This window comes from Balaenoptera musculus, chromosome 4, assembly GCF_009873245.2.
Source record: "Balaenoptera musculus isolate JJ_BM4_2016_0621 chromosome 4, mBalMus1.pri.v3, whole genome shotgun sequence".
In the NCBI taxonomy this organism is placed as follows: Eukaryota; Metazoa; Chordata; class Mammalia; order Artiodactyla; family Balaenopteridae; genus Balaenoptera; species Balaenoptera musculus.
The window spans coordinates 122,392,722-122,415,928 of record NC_045788.1 but is presented as its reverse complement, the minus strand read 5'-3'; the positions used below and the strand labels follow the sequence as shown (position 1 = coordinate 122,415,928).

At 35.4% G+C, this 23,207-nt stretch overlaps 1 pseudogene; it reads left to right on the top strand.

The window, feature by feature from the left end:
- The first annotated feature begins 11,446 nt into the window (after nucleotides 1-11,446).
- Nucleotides 11,447-15,291, top strand: LOC118894059 (annotated as a pseudogene).
- The last annotated feature ends 7,916 nt before the right edge of the window (nucleotides 15,292-23,207 follow it).

The following is a 23,207-nucleotide window of genomic DNA, read 5'->3' as shown; positions in this document are numbered from 1 at the left end:
ACATTTTGTTGTAGGGACCACAGCACATGAACTGTTTGCTGCCAGGTGTGCCTGTGAATGTGAACGTTCTACCAAATTTAAGTCATCCCTGGAAAGACTTGGAGAGACGGAAACGACCTCCTACAGAGAATTTGAGAATGATCCATTAAACTTACTGTAGCAAAAATGCAATGTGTGGGATCATTATATACCTTGCTTTGAATTTTCACGTGTTTAATGCAAATCTGTGATAGTCAACAATTCAACATAGAAATACCTATTTACGTACAAATAAGGTTTCCATTTCAGTGCTTGCAAGCATTGAAAAGATATATATAAATATGCACACACATATATATACGTGTGTGTATATATTTTTGATACAGAAAATCCAGTTTCTCTGTAGCAGGATTTCTGATTTACAGAAACTGTGAGATACTAAATGTTGTTTTAAGACACTAAATTTGTGGTAATTTCTTACGCAGTTCAGAGATGAATACACTCATTCATTCATGTGCCTGCAGCTTCAGTAGAATTTAATAGTCTGCACCATATGAAATCAGCCATGATTTATTTTGTAAAACTTCCATATTTAATAATTATTTAACATTTTAAGGAGAAACATTTAACAAGGAAATTATTTCATTTCTATTTTGTGCCCTGTATCCATTAAAATGAGCATAAAAGTAGACAGGAGAAAAAAAGCAATTCTCCCCCGACTTACAGTCCTTAAATGCTTTGGTTCTAAAGCAGTGTTGTAACTCAGAATCATCTGTGAAAGTTATTAAAAAGCTACAAGAATAATTAAAACCAATTCTCAGCTCCTTAATATTTGGGCCGACTGAATAAGTATCTTCATGTTCTCTATCTTTAGACACACTGGCGAGGGATCAAGTAAGAGTTGGTACCTTTCTTCAAAGGGAAGTTGCCTTTTTTAAGGACTGTGAAGTTAAATCTGATGTACACCCTTAAACAACAGCCACTACTTTAATGGGCTTTTGGTTCCTCCGAGACAGATATGGTCTGACAATCAAGGCTGTTCACAGTAGGAATCCAATTACCTTCCTAACAGCATCGTGCCCTGAATTCCAGATACACTAAAATGTTCAATTCTCCAAACAGGTGGTGAAATCTAATGTTATTTGGTCTATGATCTGCAGTGCCCTTTCTACTTTGTCCCTTAGCCAGTTTCTTCCATTCCTTCAAGCATGACTCCCTAGGCCTATGTCAGTGGACACTCCTTTCATGCTGCAATCGTGCTGCAGAATTCATACATCTTTTAGCACCAAGAATGTTATACTGTGATGATTTGCACACATATTTACCTTTTTCATTAGACAACAACTTTCTGAGCTCAGGGTCAGTGTCTCATTCATCTTTATATGGCCAGTGCTGTAAATATATATGCATAAACACATATATGTGCATATATGTGTATATATATTTATATATATATAATGTTATAGAGTAAATATCTATGTGGTAAGCACTCTATAATTATTGAATCAACAGATTTAATTTTAAAATGTCTTTAAAAAAATAATGAGTCCTTCAGATGAAGCTTTTATTCCATAATAATGTCCATAAATGGGATGGTTATCTTTATCTGTCAATTTGGGTAAGCTATAGTAACCAGTTTTTTAATCATACTCTAGTCTAGATTTTCTTTTTTTGTAAAAGTAGTTGCAGATGCTATTAACATTTACACTCAGCTGACTTAAAGTAAAGCAGATTACCCTCCATAATAGAGGAAGCAATTCTTCCTCAGTACTGCAACACACAAACCTTGTCTGAGTTTCCAGACCACTGGTGTAACCACAGATTTTGTATTTAAGACTGAAACATCAACTGTTACCTGAATTTCTAAGCTGCTAGCTAATACTGCAAATTTCAGATATACCAGCCGCCACAATTGCTTGAGCCAATTGCTTAAAATGAATCTTTCTTTAGATAGATATATAGACGAGAGATAAATAGATAGATATAGAGATAGAGATATATCTCTTAATGGTTCTGTTTCTCTGGAGAACTCTAACAGTAAATAAATTTTTTTTGATGATGGCTTAATATTTACCCTGTCTTAAAAATGATCAACTCAGCAGGAAATGTAAAGGAGTCTTCCTAATCACTTTATTTTGAATCTTAAATAAGATTTTAAATCATAAATAGGATTTGTCTTTTGAAATATTTTTAAAAAATTTCTCTTGTCAGTGAAAGTAAAGTAAAAATGTCAGATCTATAAAATTTGCCATGGTTAAAAGAGGAAAAGTATAAAGCCCAAGGTAAATCTTACTTCTTAACTTTCCTTATGTGTCCATGTTAATGTGTAAATCTAAGCTTTGATTTAGATAGAGGATTAAATGACTTAAAGATGTCATAATGAGATAAACTGCTTTTAAAAAGGTTTTTGATTGATAGATGAGCAGGAATTTTTTAATGCTTTTAAAATGTGTTCTTTGGCAGAATATCTTTATGAAATGAAAAGACGAGAATTATTCCTTTTAGTAGACATATGTCCTGTGGAAATGCTCAGAGCGATAGAGGTTGTGGCATGCAGAGTACTGCACCCCTACCCCCGCCTCTCCAAAAAAGATGTTCACATTCTAATCACAAGAATTTGTTTGTTACTCTCTATGGGAAAACAGATGTTGCAAATGTGATTAAGGTCTTCAAGATGCTTACATTAGCCTGGGCCCAATTTAGTCACATGAATCCTTAAAAATGGAGAACTTTTCCCATCTGTGATCAAAGGGAGACATGACTAGGGCAGAAATGGTCAGAAAAATAAAAGGCACTGGCTTTGAGGATGAAGGAAGTTGGCTAGGAACCAGGGAATGTAGGTGGCCTCTAGAGGCTGGAAAAGATGCGGAAACAGATTCTCTCCAGAGTCTCCAGAACAAAATGAAGTAGGCGCTGACACCTTAATTTTAGGACAGTGAGGCCCATGTCAGACTTCTACAGAAATGCAGGATAATAAATATGTGTTGTTTTAAGCCACCAAGTTTGTGGTAATTTATCACAGCACCATTAGAAAACTATACAGAGGCTTTCAAAATAATTATGATATGGAAACATATCCATAAAGTTTAAATACGAAAGAAAGAAACACAAGGTTAATTTTGAAAGTATTTTTTCCATATTCTGCAACATTGATAGCCCAAATCGGGCAACTATTTGTTACACTGATAGTCTGTCTAGAACTTCCCTTTCTCTCCACAGTTCAAATAAGGCCATCTAGCACTTAAGAAAGTGTTTGGTAAACACCACTGATGGTTTACCACCAGCAGGCCATTGTGAGCGCACCTCAGATGGTTTAGCTCATGACTGTGCACAGCTGCAACTTCCATATTATTTCCATGAAGTAGACCTCAGTTCAGCTGTAGCCAATTTATTTGTGCAATGGTGCATTATTTGAGGAAAGATAGAAATTTTCGACTTCATAATACTGCCTTCCTTCCTAGCCTACCACGGGCTGAAATTCTTGTCTTTCATGTTTCTAAGAAGTAGCTTTGCAATGGCATTATCTCCAATGGGCCACAGATGTAATATCCAAGGTGAAATGCTAGCTTAAGGAGGCACAGTGAGTTCATCTAGATGGATACGTAGCCTGTAGAACTCCAAGAATGATACTGAAGACAGCCAATTTTTCAGAAGTGTATTGGTTTTGTGAAAATAAGATAAAAAGATTTCTTGACTGTAAGTGTTGAATTAATAAACTATGAGTTATTCACTGAAGAACTGTTGTTCTAAGCTGCCCTGTTCCCTAAATAGAGGCAAATGAGTCAAGGAAAGGTAAAGATAAAATGGAGATAATGTCTGTCTTATCTCACAGGGTTATAACAAGGATAAAGTTAGATAAAGATAAAATGTTTAAAATAATATACATATGGAAAAATATGACTTTATTAAAAACAGCAAAGCTACTGAAGAGAAGCAGAGATGAAAGAAAAATCTTATGTCTTTTGTAATGCTAATTTATACAAATTTTGAAAGGATTCAATAATAAAAATAGCTTTAATGCATTTTCTTCTTTAAAAAAACTTTTGGTTCAATCTCAAAAAAATTGAGAGTTCAAAAACAATTCATCGCCACCATGCTCTACGCGTTGTTATTCTCTGATGTTCTCTAATGCCCAAGTGTTTTGAACCCAGCACTGTCCATTAAAACAAAATGGGAGACACATATTCAATTTTTAATTTCTAGTATCTGCATTAAAATGCTAAAAAAGGCAAAATTAATATAAATAAGATATTTCAGTTAATCCAATATATCCAAAATATCATTTCAACATGGAATCAATACTAAAATTACTGTTAATGTATTTTACCTTTTCTTTTTACTATGTCTATAAAAATATGGTGTGCAGATCGTATTTTGAACTAGCCACATTTCAAGTACCTAATAACCACATGTGGTTAGTGGTTACTGTATTAGAAAGAATAGTTCTAAATGCAATGCTTTTACCATCCTTGATTAAAAAAAAAAAAAAAAAAAAAAAGCTGGCCATCCAGTGCAAAGGTTTATCCATTTGATTTCTAAGAAAACAACTTGATATACTCTCATCTAGGGACCATCAATATGTGATGGAGGAGGTATGGGCGGTTGTGGGCACTGACCTTCCTTCACAGCTGCACAGCTTCAACTAGAGTCATTCCAGTTTATTCTAATTTGTTATTTTATGTTTCTATATCATTCTTTTTGAACAAACTTTCCTTGATAAAAAAAAAAAAAAAATCAAATAACAATGCTTTTAGGCAGTGATCACAAAATAGAACCCATACTCAGAAAGAAACACATGGATATCATATACTTTGGGCCTGTACAATATTTTTATGATTATTGTTCACATCAACAGCTACATTTGTGGCTTTTTTAAAAAAAATGACACATTCTTTGCATGCCCACTCCTCAGTCATTCATACACTCCTCTGCATCTAGTACCTTATATTAGCCCTCAATACTTACTTGTGTCACCTATCAAGTTCCTGCAGAAAATGAAATTTTTAATTTGTGCTCTAATTAATTTAATTAGAGGTAGCTTCCAAGACCAGACAACCAGAATATCTGTTCATATAAAGAGAAAATCTGCAATTAGTTTTTATCCAGGTACTTGAACAACAGTAAATAGTACATCTGGTCAGGAAATCTCAAATTTTATCACAACCAAATACAAATCCCCTTATTAAATAATTCTGACAGCTGTACCAAAGACAGTAATACAGCTATATGTATCAGATTTTAAATGAACACTAAATAAAACAATGTTATTTACTATCTAGTATTACTTGATAAACTGAATTGCTAAGATCCAAGAAAAATAATTGTTATACCAAAGTCATTTCAAGGTAAAAAGGCCGCTATGTAATTGAGACATTGATTAGTAAGGGGAACTTTCACTTTTGACCAAGGGAGAGTAACAAAGAAAGGATTTCCTTTCATCTGAAAAAACTAAAAATCAGAATCAAGTAAAAGAAAATGTGTTTTTAAAACCACTGGCCATTGGACAATGAAGGATAACAAAGCATGAGATATGGAAACAACTAGAAGAGCACTGCTGTTGTCCTAAATCACTGCCTTGAGCAGGGCTGGCTTCACAGCCATGAAACCGGTGCTGCTGCAGAGTCTGATACTCGGTGCAGTGCCTGCTGTCACTGTCTTGAAATTCTTCATAATATTTGAACAAGGGTTCTTGCACCTTCCTTTTGCAATGGACCTGCAAATTATGTAATGGGTTCAGTCTTAAGACTTTCTATATCACAGCACAGAATGGGGGATCCCAGGTGGGAGTTTAATGGATTTCCCATTCTGAGAGGATGGAGCCAAGAGTGCAGGGAAGCAGGGGCGCTAGAACTGACAAAGCAGGACACCAGAGAGGAGAGGTACGCACAGATAGAGAACTCCAGAAAATCGCAGATCACCTCATTTGAGTATTCAGCAGACATATGAAAAAACTGCAGGAAGCTCAGGAAGAAAAACCTGAAAGAATCAGAGGAAACAGTGATTTGCTCTCACACCTGTCTGAGAATAGTGACAATTCCCACCCCTCAGAGTTGAAACCAACATAATTCATGGGCATTGAATTGAAACCTCAGATAAATTCTGCTCTGGTCCAAGCTAACAAAGTTGAAAAGCAAACCCAAAAAGATCAGACTGTTTTCAAGTAAATTCAATGCATCTTAGAACAAAGCACAATATTAGTTAAAGGAGTATGAAATAAAAATTCAGCTTCCAGGAAAGTAAACTTCACAGTGTCTGGTATTCAATTAAAAATTACCAGGCATACAAAGAGGTAGGGAAATTCTCTCCACAATGAAAAGAATGATCTATCAATCAAAACTTACACAGAATTGACACATATGCTATGTTAGTAGACAAGGACATTAAAAATAGTTATTATAACTTTATTTCAGATATTCAAGAAACTAGAGGAAAGAATGAAAATTTTTAGAGAGACATGGAAGGCATTAGAAAAGGCGCAAATAAAACTTTAAGCATGGAAAACCACAATGTTCAAGATGAAAAATATAGTGGATGGGGTTATCATCAGGTTAGACACTGCAAAAGAAAATATTAATGAATTTAAAGACATAGCAAAAGAAACATTCTAAAACAAAGCTCTGAGACACAATATAAATAGTAATATATAATAAAGAGATGTTTTACAACTACAAAGAATCAGATATGTATGTAGGTAGAGTTACCAAAGGAAAGGAGAAATAGGAAAAAAAAAAGTTCAATTGTGTTTCACAATGCAAATTAAAGTTCTTACAGGGAAGTGATATAAGTCAATTCTGCTGATAACTGTTGGCCAGAACTGATCACTTAGTCCTACAAGGGGACAATTTAGAGTGTTGTTTCCTAAAGACTGTTAATATTTAGCAAACAAAACAATGACTAACACGCTGGAAACTCTTTGTTATGATGTAGTTAAGTCCAAATTTTCTTAGTGCATCATTTAGGCAGACAGAGAAACATTAGTCACTATAATAAATAAATTCTACAATTTCAGTAACTTAACATGATCAGGGCTATTTTTCTATCCTGTAAATATCTGTAGCAGCTGTTGCTTTCATTTAACTGTTTTCTTCCACTTGAAAGTTCAGGGATTTAGGCTATTTTCTTTTTGTATTTCTGCATTTTCAAAGGGCTTCAGAGTATTCTTCATCCAAGTTTAAAGAAAAAGAGAGGGTAGAAAAGGCACCCATGCTTCCTAGTTCATTTGGCCTGGAAATAACCCACATCATTTCCAGTTATATTCTAGTGGACGTGGCCTCAACTTACTGCAGGGGATTGGGAAGTGTAGTTTCCACATTACAGTTTTATAGGGTTTACGCATTTTTGATAGCTATCTTTTTGAAAATCCAAGATGAAAGGAATTATTTCTTGACATGCACCAGGATACAACAGTATACTTCCAATTTAAGATTAGACAACCACAAAACAGGAAGTTCAGGAATGGAGCTGGAACATCTTAATAATTTTCCTCCCGATCTTGTCTTCTTTTTAGTGCTTTTCTTTTTTCAACATTTCTTCAGCTTTGACTTCAGACCATCCATCCCACGTGGTGAAGAAAGCAGTCTCACAGAGTCCAAGTCTCACATTTGCTAGAACTCCACACCAGAGAAAAAAAATGACTCCTGGTTATTCTTATTTCAATTCACAAAAGCCTTGGGGAAGGGCTCTAACTGGTTTCAGTGGGGTCCGGTACTTAATTCTGGACATACAACTTGACCAAAAGAACAAGGCATATAAGAACATGAGCGCACTATATTTTTTAATATAATGCTTAAAAAAACAGGGGTGTTTCCAGAAGTAAGAAATGAATTCATGATTAGAGCAAATAACAGCAAACAGGAACTTTCCATTGGTGATCTTCTCTCCTTTTTAAATGATTTCTCTCACTTAGAAATTCCTAATTTCTACCAGCACCCCACTACCAATCATGCCCAGTTATGCAGTTCAACAGCTGAGAATGTTTTCCTCAAGTTCCCGACTCCAATTTCCTCTTTCTCCTCTGTCATTGCAGGCAGCACAACCACTCCTTAGCAGAGTGAATTGAGGCTATTGTGCATGAACATTCCAGCTCCCTGCTATTTCAGTGAGATTGTATTTATATCTAAATCGTTCATTACCTCCTTTCCTTTAGTTTCAAGAACTATATCTTTTTTAAATTTGAACTTTAGTATCTCCACCTGTATTCTTCATCCTAAAATCTCCAGGTCATTCATTCCACTGTTATTTATTTTCTTATATTTTCAATTTCTTTTTCTCTCTACATTCTTTTTTGGCACAGTCTTATCCACATTACATATCTGTTTCCTACCTAGGAAATGGCATGATTATCTATAATAATGGTGAATACCCAACTGGGCTGGACCTTGGGCTCACCTGGGGATTACAGCTGCCACCAAAGATTCTGAATTAATTGTAAGGGGTGTGAACTGTGTACCGAAAGTCTTAATAGTTGTTCCCAGAAGATTCTAGTAAACAAAAGTTTGAGAACCACTGATTTGTATAATTTCTTAGCCAAAATCTGATTCATCCTTTATTTAGTCTCTAGCTACACTAGCCACATAGAATTAAAAAAAATAAAAACAAAAAAGTCCTGTTACTCTCACTTGTTGACTACCTGTCAAATTTATTCCCTCTGTATATGCACATTACCACCTCTTTACTTGAGGAACTCCTCATTTCTCAGGATTAGTTTATTAATAAAATTAATATTACTAACCTTGATCTGCTTCCTGGTCAGTAAACCCTGCAAACTGTCATCAGACTATTCCTTGTAAATCACAAAGCAGATATTTCACACCTGATCAAAAAACATTTGGAAATTCACTATTGTGATGAGCATGAAGTCCAAATGTTTTAGTTGGATACATAAAACTATGCTTAATCTGGTACTTGCCTAGCTATTCAGTCATCTACTATAACATGTTCCCTCCATCCCATGCTTTACCAACCTGGTCCCTATGCTCTATCTGATTAGTATAAATTCTTGGATTTCAACATTTAGCTGAAACATCAGCTCCTCTATCCAATTATTCTACTTTTCACTGTTTCAACTTTCCACTGCATACTCCAACTCAGGTAGAATTATTATCCTCTGCTTTGATGCCATATATACTTGTTGTCTCTTTGCATAAGATCTATAAGCTTTGTTGCATTATTTGCTTATAGATTTAGTTTCATTCTCTAGATTTTGAGACTCTTAAAGCCAAGGGTCATATATTATTCATCTTTGTATTACACTTTTGTCCACTGAAGTGATCATAACTGGATGAATAGATACTATATATCTTCCAAAATATTAATTCCACTTGAGAAAATATAATAGTAGAAAGTAATGATTTTCTAATGATGAAATTTCAGACAACAGGAAATATTTTGTCAATGATATCCTCAAATCAGATGACAGTCTGTACTTATCTATGTATAAGTAGCACCTACATTTCATTCAACAAGGCCACGTTATGACTTCATGGGTTCCTTCACACATCTGATCCAGAACAGCTATTCTCAAAAGTGTGATCCCGGCACCAGCAGTATCATTGCCATCATATAGTCCTTCAGATATTTCTGATGTCCCAAAGCTTGAGAACTACTGTAAAGGTCAGGGGAAGAGCTCATGTTTGTTGCCTGACTTACTTTTTTCCCTTTATATCATGTATGGTGATTGGGAAAGCAAGCTCTAAATGTGAATTATAGCCAACATGCATCATTTGGGTAGTATAAGGAAGTGGCTTAATCTTTTGAACCTAAATTCTCTAATTTATATGATGGGGTAAAACACTGCCTACCTCTAGAGTTGCTGTGAATATTAAATGAGTTAAACCATAGAAAATGTCTACCGTGGTTCATGGAGAAAATGCTTAGCACAATGCTTGCTCAGAAATTTTAGCTGTTTTTTTCCCCCCTTTTGATGCTATTGCTACTATTTCCACTATTACTATTATTGCTACAGTACTATTTTTAATACCATTACTACTATTATGATTAGTTTTACAGTTCTTAAAAAACAGTTGTGGGAAAGGAAGCGTGGGGGCTGGTGGTGCGATGAATTGGGAGATTGGGATTGACTTATATACACTAATGTGTATAAAATAGATAACTAATAAGAACCTGCTGTATAAAAAAATAAATTAAATTAAATTAAAAAAAATAGTTGTGAAGTGTTATATTTAGTCTCGTATCAGAGAGGTGGAAACAGGCTAGAAGAGATAGATTAATAAGATCACACAGCAATTACGAAGTGAAACCAGGATTAAACAATGAGTCAGTATGATGAAACCAGAGAACATAATTTTCATAGTAAATGTTATTACTTAAATAATTTGCATTTCAAGTGATGATGAAATACTTTAAGAAATATTTAGTACATAAGTGAGAAGGAAGTTTGGTCATTTGATAAAAACTATAGATACTGTTAAATAATGCCAGGTTAGTGTCTTTTCAAAGAATAGTAACTCAACATGTCAAAGTGGAAGCACAGTTAAAGTATGGCAAGAAATATACAAGCCTTAAAGGCCTATTGCTTGTTTTTTCTTTTGACATTTGTAGGTATGAATATCAACACAAATTCAACTGTATAAAAGAAATAACATTTTTCCCGATGATTCAACTTGATTTCTATTTTGAATGCCCATAGTACTGAGGTTGAAAATTTTAACTCACTCAATCTAGGGTTTTTACCCAGTGCTGAGATTTTGTTGGGTTCACTTAATCCTTGATGTAATATCTCAATAGGGGAATTTTGAGATTTTCTTCATCCCATCTAGTCTTCAGTCATTCATTCATTAGGTCATCATTGAAATATTCCTCTTTCTTATCTGCTGACTTTATTCAGATTCTATTGTTCTTGCTGCTATTTTCACACCAATCCTAAAGCCACAGGTACATTCTGTGGCTTCTTTGCCACCCTGGGGATGGAAATCCTGGGAAGGTTACTTGTGGCTCTTATGTGCTGAATGCTGAAAACTTCCATTCCCAGTTATGGTGGACACAGAATAGCCTAAATGCTTTGGAATGACAGAGAGTGAACTACAGAGAGAACAAGGACAACAACAAAATCAACATTTATCACATGCAAAAAAAATTCAGCCACATTTTTACACACTGCATATTTTCTGTACTATTGCAAGGCTTAAATCATGTCCTTAAATTCACCTTCAGTCTGCGATCCCCTAAGCCTTTTAGCTTTCCTTCACAAAACAAATGAATAGGTAACCATTCAGCTGATAAGCTAATTCAATTCACTGGAACATGAACTACACACAATTTTAATATCTGTAATGTGTTTGGCAACAATGGGAGAAATCTGTATGCACTAGAAGAGACGTTAAAATTTTTACCCTGGAGAAAGATGAGGAGAAACATATGGTATTCACAATGTTAGTGATTAGATTTCAAGAAGAAAAGAAAAGAAACATTAAACATTCCTGCAAATTGGAATTAAATAATATCAATAATGGTTCATACAGTCATGAGGAATTACATGGAAGAAACAGGTTTAAAAAGAAAATGTGAGTTAACATTGGCAAACATATCCCAAATGGCAGAAATAAGTTCAAAATGCCATTAAGTCCAAGTCTCAGCTGTTAGTTCTGAAGAATTGGCTGATAATACAATAATTGGCTTTGGGGCCCTACACACACACCAAACATATCCACACATACACACAACCACGCATACATGCTTTATTTTTTGATAGATGATTGTAATAAACTTTAGGTCACAGTTTTAATTATGTAAGCTTATTTATTGCACCAAATAATTCATTCATTCATTTCAAATTTGTCTTAATAATGAAGTTGATATTTTCATCATCTATGTAAATGAAGTGGTAGTTTATCAGATTGAACAAGCTGACTTCATGATCTGAAGCTCAAATATCTAATTCCAGTGTTAAGCTAACTCATAAGACTGCTACTGACCCAGAAAGAAAACAGAAACTTTCACAGTATAGATGCTTAACGAATATTTATTTTTTAATGAATAAATTTTTAAATAATGAGGAAAGGATAAAGGGAGAAAACAAGGAACAACAAAAATGAAGGTAGGGAGAGGGGGGAGGGGAAGGCAGGAAGGAAAGCTGGAAAGGAGGGATGAAAGGAAATAGAGAAAGAAGTAATGAAAAAGAAGAATTTTTAGAAACTTCAGTGATAAATACATAAAACTACTCCTTGATACTCTTCTTACTATTACCATTAGTAAATTCTTCCTTCAACATAAACATAACTTTGTACTGTGGTATCAGTCAATTTTTCACAGTAGAGATGGAGAATCCTGTTTCTTTCCATATTACCATATTCTTCCATGTAGTTTAATCCCAGAAGCTATTTTTAGAAATTCACTTTCCTTTGACACAAATATCAATAGCTCCATATGAACTATTAATACATTTTTCTAAAGCATCCATGATTCTTTTAAATTTCTGCTTCTACCACCCTATTTAGATTTTTATCTCACCACTTTCATGATTTCCAGGCATTAGACTCTCTCTGTAGACCAACCGAAAAGGCATTTAAAAGCTATCCTAGACTGGTTGCTAGAGAAACGTTCTGATATGCTACAAGTCTTGTGGAAAGATAGTAGGTTGACTTTCTGGGCTGGAAGTCATACTGTTGTTAATGATTTGACTTCCTGGGCTCGTTGCTGCAGATTGTGGGTGAAAGTTCTACTCTTAAGATGGTCTGTGAACTGAAAAACAAAAAGCACAATGTGAGAGCTGTGAATTCAGTTTTCTTTGTAGCTTACGGAGGACTGTAGCCCGGGACATAGCCTCTCAGATAGCTCTGAGGGACTGTTCTGAAGAGGTGGTGGGGAAGGAGGTCAGTATATATATGATTTTGGTGATGGGGGTACTTGTATTCAATTACACATCTCAGTAGAAGGTTGATGCTAGTCATGAGGAGCAAATGTCTCCATTAGTGATTTTACTGCTTTCCTAGGTATAAGGAGATGCAAGAAATTGTGTTCCTAAAATTTTCTCCTGAAAATATCTAACTGAAAGCCTGTTCAGCCAGATTTTCCCAGAGCATCGAGTGCCTCATTCCTGATCTCTGCCCTGAACTCCTTTCAGGGTGTGTTAACGGTCAGCGACTCTAGTGGCTAGTGACTTCATCCTTGTAGAAACAGAAGGCAATATGGAATATAACACAATCTGGATAAGTGTGATTTTTTTCCTCATAATTATAACTAGATGAAGCTTCATTGCAAAAAGCATTACAGAGGTGACATGTATTTTCATTGCTTCACATATGTAGGTATCAATACATAAAGTCATTGTGTCTCGTTATTTGTGTGCTAAGTTGAATCACTTGGATATGGTATTGTCCACCAGATTTCTTCATTGTAGAAAATCTTTCACTCTTTGCCATCAATAATTTGTAAGGTGATACTTTGAGATGCTGTAAATATCTTATAAATATCCTGTTCTCCAACAACATTTTACCCAGTCCTTTAGCTTCATTGATGATTATGGCACAAAGGGTGGCAAGATAGTGATCTTTCCGATTATCTCATTCTTTCACTGCATTGTTAAGTTTCACTGCTTTCATTGTTAAGTAAAGAAGAGCTTTTTCTTTACCCTCCTTCCTTCTTTGTTAAAACATCATTATGGATCCATGGAAAATTTTGTTATTCGAATTTTTATAATGCATTACCTTCAATCCTTTTCTTTCTTTCTTTCTGTGTGTTTTTTTTTTTTTTTTAATACACAATCTGTATTAAATTTGGCCCATGGGAATGCCTTTTCACTAGGTTCTTGTCCTTTTCACACTTTCACATCAGAATTTGAACACACACTTGCTTCCTAGAACAACATATTACATGCTTATCTTGTACTTTGTCCCAAATATAGAATCAGCCATTTCTCCAAAGAACATTGGTGCCTTTTATTGGGAACACATTATGACTTTACTTTTAATGCAGAAAAACTGGAATAATATTTTCTACCTTGCTGAAGATATTTGTTAAGAAAAAGTTATATTAAAAATACTAATAATCTTAACATTAAAAATTCTGTAATAACTAAATAATCATTAGCAATATAACATATGCCTCCAAATTACTTAATAATTTTCTAAGCCGTCACGGGTTTATTGAACCACCTTGATCTTTGTACTTACCTTTGCATCCGTAAATACACGAGTATCATTGGACTACATTGGTACAATAAAACAGGTAAGAATTACAAGGGACAAAGTTTGTTCAGTCACATGTTTCCTTACCAGGGACTTTCCTTTTGCAATACAGTAGTAAATAAAAATAGAAATATCAAATTTTCTTTCTTTTTTTGGCCCTCGCCGGCTCCTTCCCGCGCTGGTCCGCGCCCCGTGTGCCACCGCCCGGCCTGCGGGCGCCGCTCTCCGCCGCAGCTTCGGCACCTCGGCCCAGAACAGTGCTAAACAGCCGTGCTGGGGGCTTGGAGGAATCCAGCAGCCGCTTTCCCTTCTCCTGAAGAACGGCCCCTTGGTGAGCCGCCCGACTCTCTACGGTATTGCTCATACACCCGGAGTGGCCGCCGATCGGAGCCACATGGAGACCAGAGCGATGGTGAAAGGCCACCTCGGAGCTGAGCAGCTGCCAGACTGCCCGAGGGCTGCGACGAGGTGGCTATTACTGCGGGAGTCCCAAGAAAAGCAGGCGTGACGCGGGATGACCTGCTCAACACCCACGCCACAATCCTGGCACAGCCCCGAGACCATGATCTGCGTCCTTTCAAATCCAGTTAACTCCACCATCCCAATCACAGCGGAAGTTTTCAAGAAACATGAAGTTTACAACCCCAATAACGTCTTTGGGGTGACAACCCTGGACATTGTCCAAGCCAACACTTTTGTTGCAGAACTGAAGGGTGTGGACCGGCTCGAGTCAACGTTCTTGTCACTGGCGGCCATGCTGGGAGGATCATCCCCCTGATCTCAGTGCACCTCCAAAGTGGACTTTCGCCAGGACCTGCTGACTACCCTCACCGGGTGGATCCAGGAGGCCGGCACGGAGGTGGTCAAGGCTAAGGCCAAGCAGACCCTGCCTCCCTGTCCACGGCGTGTGCCGGAGTCCGCCGATTTGTCTCCTCCCTTGTGGATGCGATGAACTGAAAGGAAGTTGTCGAATGTTCCTTCGTCAAGTCCCAAGAAACAGACCGTCCGTATTTCTCCACACCGTCGATGCTGGGGGAAAAGGGCATCGAGAAGAATCTAGGCATCGGCAAAATCTCCCCCGTTTGAAGAGAAGATGATTGCCGAGGCCATTTCTGAGCTGAAAGCCTCCATGAAGAAAGGAGAGGAGTCTGTAAAAAACATGAAATGAGAAGGTGGTTAGCGAGCAGTCCGTTTCCTTAACTAATTAAGGCATCATGTCACCGTAAAGCCATTTCAGACACCTTTGTCTTTTCAGTTTGCTTTGATGATGAGTATTGTATTAACAAAACACCCCTTCCAAATCTCGGGTCAGTCTATCGGTGCATCAATAAAAGCAGGCTTTGATTTTCTTTTTCAAGTTCTCCTCCAATTTTTAAAAAAAATATTTTCTTTCAAATTTTTGAGTGTGGGAGAAAACAAATTCAAGGGAAGAGGAAAAAGTAAAAGTATATGTAAAATTTTTGAACTACTCCAGGCAGAGAAAATAATTGCTAGTAGTCATACTGGGAAGACTTTTGGATTTAATAAGATAAAAATTAGAAGTTTTATATGAAACAAAGATTAGAAAATAATTAAATTAATTTAATTCTCTCATTACTCTGTGTGAGAATGATGCAGGATGACCTAAACAATAGACTTTTTTTGTGTTCTAACTGATACATGATAAATGAGATAAAATTTAAATAACACACAACATGTAACAGGCTTGTAAAATAAGAAAAAAACAGCATGACTTAGAGGAAAGTTTAGAAATCACTTAAAAGTTGAATGATTTATTAAAATAATTTTACAATTTAAATGTGACCTTTTTATCTTTTAGGTCAAACCCATCATATATTTCTAACATACTGAGCTATCAATAACTCATGTAATATTGCTCTTAAACACATAAAAAGTTCTGCTACAGCAGTAAATGACTGGGTTGCTGTGAAATGATGTTATAATAGTTTCAGTTGGCTTGAAGGAATTGATGTTATATTTATATTAAAAATAATTATTTATTATGAGAGTTTTCTACATTATTTCCAAGTTTCACATTCTCTTTTCAAAGAAGGACTTTAAAAACATTGAAAATGTTGAGGGCAGTCATCAAAATGGAATTGCCTTTAAAAATTAAATGCATGCATTTGCTTTATATTTTTTAAGTCAACCCTGATTTTACAGGAAAAGTCACTGAAAGTGTTGTATGTATTAAAATATAAAATCAAATGATATAGGTGATCTTCAACTGATGAATAAAGAAAAAATTTAAAGTAGAAATTTCATCTTGACCTGTTTTCATTTCTGTCAGGGCCATTTATTGATTTAAGGAACCTCTATTTCTAGCATATACTGAAAATGGATTAGAAGAAGGAACATGGAAATGTGTTAATAATAAGAAGAATTGCATTGCACATTTACTATGTGCCTGACACTGTTGTGTTTGACTAACTCATCAATCTTTCTGACAACCCTACAAGAGAGATACCACTACTGGCACCATTTTGTAGAAGGGAGAACTGAAGCACAGGTTAATAAAATAATTCACCTGCAGTCACTTAATCTTGAGTGATGGAGTTAAGGCCCCAAACTAGGCAGTATTACTACACAGTTTCTTGTTCTAAGTCATGAGGTAATAAGCCTTAAAAATAGATTCAGAACAATTTATTTTAAAAAGAGATAAATGCAAGTTATAATGTTGAAATGCCTACACATTATAACATAAAACATTTTGTTTGAAACATACAGAATAAAACTAACTTTCTTTAAATTTAAATGATTTGCCAGAAAATTGAGAAAGAGTTGGAATTGGGAATAGATTCAAATTTATGAATTTAAATTCAGTTTTATTTTTGTAAGAACATAAATCCTACTAATAAAATTATTAGAATTATGACTGATGAAATTAAGGGAGAAAAGGTATTATAATAACAATAAACTCATATATAATGCTTACTGTGTGCTATCCACTTTCCTAAGTATTTTGTATTTTAATACATTTAATCCACAGAGCAACCACATGAGATAAGTTACTATTCACACTTTTGAGATGAAGAAACTAAGGTACAAAAAGAATAAATACACTTCTCAAGGTCACAAAACTGATAACTAGCAAAGCCAGGATTCAAACTCATGAAGTTTGGATCCAGAGTTCTTGCTTTTAAGTCCAAAAAAATGTCCACATTTCAGTTTTGTGTCTGGGAGGATTTCTATTAGTAGAAATGAGGAAGGCAGAAAAAGCAAATGCTGTTTCATATTTTTCCCCCAAGAAATGGGGGAGATGAATAAAAGTTTTACATATACTATGTTTGAGTTGTCAAAAGGTATGCTATACAAATGGAAATACATCTGAAATAAAAAGTAATACGTGGGGCTAAGTGCTAGCCCAGAAATCAGAATAGAAATTTGTAATTCAGCTACTGTAGGGTTATTTAAACCAGGAAAGTAGAAATAATAACATTATTAATAATAATAATTGTTATTACAATTATAATACATACTATAATAATTCATTCTTATATTTAGGTTGTAGTTTGTAGCTGGAGTTATTGTCACATATATTATCTTATTTTTTTTAACATCTTTATTGGAGTATAATTGCTTTACATTGTTGTTTTAGTTTCTGCTGTATAACAAAGTGAATCAGCTAATACGTATACATATATACCCATATCCCCTCCCTCCTCTCCCTCCCACCCTCCCTATCCCACCCCTATATTATCTTATTTAAACCCATATATTATTTAATTTAATGTCAGAGATTAAGCTCTATATAGAACAGAGAAGAATTTCAAGACAACTCAGGAAGAAGAGTCAGTCAAGTTATAAAAAGTGGCTGTAGAGATGAGAACTGATCCAAATATAAACCAAATTTCAAGAGTTTCAGTAGTGAGTGAATGATGAGCTAGCAAAAGTGACAAGATATTCTGTACTTTCAAGAGGTTTTCAGAGAAAGAAAAGAAAGAGAGTTTAAATAGTTGGTCAGGATTAAATGAAAAAATAACTTTTAGCATAGGACAAGCTAGAACATATTTAGAGATGGGGGAAGAGAACAGATGGAGAAAAAGAATTAAAGCACAGAATTGGGGAAAGGATGGTGAATGGATTGTGTTCTTTGTGACATGAACAAATGAGATCAGAAACACCATCTTTTCATTAGAGATCATGGACAATCTAGTAGATAAGGAATTTTCAGTAGGAATTAAGGGATAAGGAGCTAAAACATTTTGAGCTGGATGGCTGCAGAAAGATAGTCAATAAATTAATATGCTGAGAATAAGGAATGGGAGCAGAGTAGAAGAAAAAAAATGGCATAGACATGTAAGGAAGTGTATTAAGAGATCAGGAAGAGAAACATTTTCAATGAAGTCTATGGCATCTACTGGTCAGCTTTATGTCTCAAGCACTTTTAGTAAGAATATAGTTCTTAACCACTTCAATCTTTTAAAGTTAAAAAATAAGGCTCATATTTCACTATCATAATACAATTATTTGACATTCCTTTCATTGTTGTGCTAAGTAGACAGACAATGGTAAAATCTAAGACTGAATGAATTCTCAAATGGGCCAATAAAGGATTTTTGTCATCATAAAATGTTAAACGGAAAAGGATTTTTAATCGTAATTACCATAATCTACATTGGAGCTGAGAGAAGGCAGTAAAGTCTATCACTAAATGATTTATCAGCAATTAATGTTTTAGTGTCCATAGGGATCTTATGGTTACTCTATCAAATACTGAAAGTTGTATGTGTAACAAATTAACTTTTAAAAATCTCATTTAATTTCTCTAACTATTTAAGTTCTATTTATTTTAATCTTTAATTTGTGAAGCTATTTTTTACCTGCTTGAGTGTCCAAAATATGCTACACAGCTCTTGAGGGAAAACAAAGTAAGAAAATCATGAAAAAATGAAAAAAACAACAACTCTGCTCCTTGTAACATATAATATCTTTATGAATTATGGATTCCATGAAAAGTACTAGAAAAATGTAAGCTTGTGATTTTTAAAAATTCTATGGAATGTAGACTTGTTGTGGTGCTTTAGAAAAACACATGTTTCTGGAATCCCCCATGGAGTTCTAGAAACATCTAGACACAAATCATGCACAAGAATCAAAGAGATGAGATGAAGAGGAATATCACCTAAATGTTTTGCGTCAGAATCACAGATGCATTGTCTGTGTGCAATAACATTTATTTCGGTTATTTCTTCAATGTAGGATTATTCTATATACAGGATAGTTATCTTGAGTATGTATGAGAATTCTTTATCAAAATTTTACCTGAGTATTGTCTGAAAAATTATGGTAACAAACAAGAAAAACTCTTTAAAACCAAAATAAAAATTCATTCTCTAAATATAATATGGCCCTCAAGGACAAAGTTCACTGTAGTCAACTATTATACAACATGCAGTTTTTATACAATTTCTTATGTCATGGTATAACAAATTACCACGAACTTCATGGCTTAATGCAATACAAATTTATTATCTTACAGTTCTGAAGGCCAGAAGTTTAAAGTCAGTTTCACTGGACTGAAACCAAGATGTCTACCTGGCCAACCTCCCTTTGGAGGAACTAAGGGAGAATTTGTTTCCTCTCCTTTTCCAGCTTCTGGAGTTATATTTCTTGACTCATGGACTCTTCCTCCATCATCAAAGTCAGTGGCATAGCTCCTTTTCTCTCTGACTCTGCTTCCCTCTACTTCCTTCACATGGCTTTCTTCTTCTGTAGTCTGTGTCAAATATCTCTTATATAAGGGTACATGTGATAGCATTTAGATCTTGACTTTATAATACCTGCAAAGTTGTTTTGCCATATGGTAACATTCACAGGTTCCATGGATTAGGGTATGGATATCTTTTGAAGATCCATTATTCAGCTTACCACAGCATATAAGGCGTAAAATAATCTGTAACACAGTATCTAATGTGTTTTCCCTTTATCTAATGTATGAAAAGGAAACTGTCAGGAAAACCATTAATAATTAAGAACTTACATACTTAAAGGAGCATATGGTGTCAGAAAATCATGCTTCTACAAATCCTTGGTAAACAAGGCTGAGCTCAAACTCTAAAAGCAGTCACTTTCTTCACCCACAAATCTCCAAGAATGGATAACTGTGAGGACATATCCCGGCCACAGCCCTTTTCTGTCAAAAACGCTACCTAGCAAGTGTTTGCCCATGGATGAAAGAGTAGGAATATAAGCAGAATATCATGAGATCAAATGAAAATCAAGAACCAGGTATATCCAAAATGCAGTGAGAATAATATATATTTCTCTCTACCAATTGTCTAGGATTCTTTATATTTTTGTATATATGTATATGTATATATACATAAATACATATATATGTATATGTATGTGTATATATATACAATTATATATATAAACTATAGATAGACAGATAAATAATTGATCATTTTATAAGTATGTGTGACGTGACAGACTGGATCCACTCTACAATTGGTAGAGACAACAATGGCAGAAAACATAAATACTGTTTAAAATATTTTGTTAAAATCACAGATTAGTAAGAGCAGGTGGCATATACTTAGCTTGAATTTCAAATGAGAAAGGAAAATTGTGCCTTAGCAAACAGAGACCTAGACATATTTTGACATGGCTTATTGTGGCAAGACAAGTGTGCCAATTCAGATCTTCACAAGTTCTTAATCAAGACATGAGGCTCAGCATCTATGTGTCACTAATTGGGCTATTATGGGCTGTCATCTTGGTTAGTTAACTCTTCATATATTTATATAATATCTCTTCAACTAGAATTTTCACCCCTGATGGGCTAGAGCACAGTTTAGGCATTAGACACAGTCATGCATAGCAATACATATTCTAAGAAAAATGTTGTTTCCTTTTTGACAATGGTAAGCCCAGGAGTTCAAAATTCATTGTCGTCTAAAGTCACTCAAGCAAAACTTTTTCATCTATTCTAATGCTTAGTATAGCACCTCAGACATAGCATGTAATCAGGAAAAGTATACAGAATAGAACTCATTAATGTAATTTGTAAAAAAAAAAAAAAATCTGTACCCAGCTAAATAATTTATTTTCAAGATGAGTACACACACACAAAAAATAGTGCTTCAACATCAGGAAATGCTTAACCAAATAAGGTGTTGTCACCTTTTTCTGTGGAAAAATAATAAGACTCAGCCATGATTTGAAGAATGTACCCTCCTTATTTTTCATCTATCCTTTATACTCATGACTTGAATTCACAGACATTGCTGAGATGATTTGCCAAGGCTTAAGACAGCTTCTTATAATGAAGGAGGGAAGGTGGATGTTATAGAGACTGTTCTACCTGGGGACTGTCCTATCTGGGCACATGGCCAACCAAAATAAAAGTTATCTTTGTAAGTCTAGTTTTCAGAGAGGTATAGTTTTGAAACTAAATTCAGGGCACTAAGGTATAAGCATGCATAACCTTGGCAACTACTGAAATGAATAAGGAATGAGTCTAACCCAAATCCTTTTTTTTCCTTCCTTTTTGCTGGCTGGAATGAGTACATAATGGCTATAGCTGGAGACGTCATGCTGGACCATGAGAAATCCTTGTGAATGGAGACTCTCACAGGTTGAGTCCCTAAAGCAGACACTGAAATGAAGTGTAACATGCAAGATATATATTTTTTAAATTTATTTATTTATTTTTGGCTGTGTTGGGTCTTCGTTTCTGTGCGAGGGCTTTCTCTAGTTGCGGCAAGCGGGGTCCACTCTTCATCGCGGTGCACGGGCCTCTCACTGTCGCGGCCTCTCTTGTTGCGGAGCACAGGCTCCAGACGCGCAGGCTCAGCAATTGTGGCTCACGGGCCTAGTTGCTCCGCGGCATGTGGGATCTTCCCAGACCAGGGCTCGAACCCGTGTCCCCTGCATTGGCAGGCAGATTCTCAACCACAGCACCACCAGGGAAGCCCCAAGATATTTATTAATAGTGCCATTTGGGTCATCCACAGTAGAAGTTAGGAGAAGGAAACAGGATTAGACAGAGGGAAATGTTGAACTGAGATGGAGGTCCCACAATAGCCTCCAGAAATCTTATGAGATCTTTGGGCTAGACTTGCCCTTCAAAGTAGTCTTATGGCGGGGTAAAGTGGCCAGACCTTTACATTCATGTATTGATCAATCACTGGCTGTGGGTAATGCTGGGAAGGCATAAGACCTTGAGTGAGGAACTTCTTTGCAGCTGAAGTAACCCCTCAGAGGTTGACAACTGTGTGTTCACAGCTCACCAACAGCTGGGAAAACAGATCCTTCAGTGGTGGGCATCTGAAAGTACATCGCGTTGTTCAACACAGTGGCCAAGTCCAGTGAGTAATAAGTAGGGAAATATTGTGAGTTCTGGAACCCTGAGAGAACTTTCCAGATTTGGACTGCCAACCTCTGGACTTTGACATGAGAGAAAACATTCAAACGCACTCACCAAACCATCTCCTCCACTAGCATGGCTTTTATTACCATCTTTATGATCTTGTGTCCCAAAATTTACCTCTAATCTAGATCAAGTACCAGTATTATACAGTATATGAACTACTTGGCATTTCCATTTGAAACAATGACTGCATCTTTATTTCAACTTGAGCAAACTAAAATAAATCATCTCCCCACCAAACATATTTTCATTTTGTACTACCAATCTCAGTATATGACACAAAAATCCATGTAGATATTTTTATTTCAAGTCCAAATTTTTAGCTCAGGAAGCATTTTATGAGCTGAGCTTTTTTATATCATCTCATGATACCCCCGTCATTCATTCAAAATTCCCTTTATGAAAAAATTCCCTTCTACAAAGGGGCTATTTTGTCTTAATTCTCTAATCCTTTGTCCACACCATTTTTTCTTTCTATACTTTTATACTCATCTCCTCTCCAATTAACTTTTGGTAATTCAATTGCATTTGTAATTATTTATCTCCAAACAAAGCATCATAATCTGTTTATATTATTGTGTCTCCAGCACCTACAAAATGCCTGGCTCACAGTAGGTCTGTCTTCATACTGAGCAGATGAATGAATGCAAGCGTGAATGAAAGAAACCCTTGGTTCCATCTATCCCAGTTTTCTCCCCTTTCCATAG